The sequence below is a fragment of the Aplysia californica genome, unplaced genomic scaffold, assembly GCF_000002075.1.
Source record: "Aplysia californica isolate F4 #8 unplaced genomic scaffold, AplCal3.0 scaffold00231, whole genome shotgun sequence".
Classification (NCBI taxonomy): Eukaryota; Metazoa; Mollusca; class Gastropoda; order Aplysiida; family Aplysiidae; genus Aplysia; species Aplysia californica.
This window is the reverse complement of record NW_004797501.1, coordinates 470,249-471,591: the sequence shown is the minus strand read 5'-3', so window position 1 is coordinate 471,591 and position 1,343 is coordinate 470,249.

Sequence of the window (1,343 nt, the reverse complement as noted above, 5' to 3'; positions counted from 1 at the left end):
TTTGTTTATTTATTTATATGAGACACTGTTTCCAAGAGATGTGAATTGTGGATTGTAGAGGATTTACGCCCCTGCCGCTGGTCGATAACAACAATAATATCCCTACAAATACGATTTAGACAAATTATAGGACATCACTGGTGTGCATAAGTACATGTGATTGATTGTTTTAAAATGAGTTAGCTCCCACCGACACTATTCAGTAAATCCTTAGAAGAAGACATTGGTTCAAGCAGATGTGATTGGTAGATTGTAAATTTTTTTTACACTCTTTGTCGGGGAATGAAATCGGAGATCTCTCCTCTTAACCCATCGTATGGTGTCGTACTTTGCACATTCCTGGTACAAAATCATAGATGCAGGATTCGTTTACTTTGAAAGAAAAAGACAGAGGAGAATGGGACTAAAACGGCACATAAACAAGTATTATGTACCTCAGAAGTGCCTCTCTACAATTTGAAATTAATTTATCATGTTAACTTATGATGCGCATACAGGCCATTCAACATTGGTTGAAGACTCGCTGATTTGAGGCATAACTTTGATGTACATGCAGAATATGTTTTCAATTCTATTTTCTTTCCCTGAAACTTTAAAAGGCAGGCACAACCCGCATCTATATGAAATAATATTATGTAACTTTGTGTTTCTGGTCAGTGTATGAGGGTTCGAAGTATCCCTAGCCCCATCCTTGCTTTGGTCTGCTGCTGTTCGAACATAAGCTCGTAGTAATGTGCCCTCTACATCCATAAAGAGTGAAAGTAATGTCTAAGGAGGCGTCAAGTCAACTGTATACAACGAGATTGCTCTTAAAGGAAGAATTGGTCGCTTTTAAGCCAAGTGGGCTATCCCGAAAAATGCTGTCTTGAGAAAATCGAAGGCAAAGTTTTTGTCCCTTGTTCAGTTTCTTTTAAGACAAAGAGAGTTTCCTCTATTACCAAACAAAAAAACCCAACTTAAACTAAGCTTCTCCTTTAGGTAGGGCAATGCCCCCTTTTGGTTTAGGTCAAGATTTCTGGGAGAGCCCGCGTGTCCTTAAAAGCGACTAATTGCTCAAAAGCAGGCAGCACAGCGTACTCACCACAAGTCGCTGTTGTGAAGGAAAAAGCCAAGGTGAAGGTCAGTCAGACGCCAGCAGTATATCAGGCCATAGACGTAGTTGGAGGAGAATAAAAGAGATTAATTAAATGAATGGTGGGGTTGGGTAGAGTATGAGGAAATAATAATATATTCATTATAAAATGCTCACTTTTCTCTTTCTATCTTTCCCTCCCTCCCTCTCTCTCTCTCTTTCTCTCTCTCTCTCTCTCTCTCTCTCTCTCTCTCTCTCTCTCTCTCTCTCT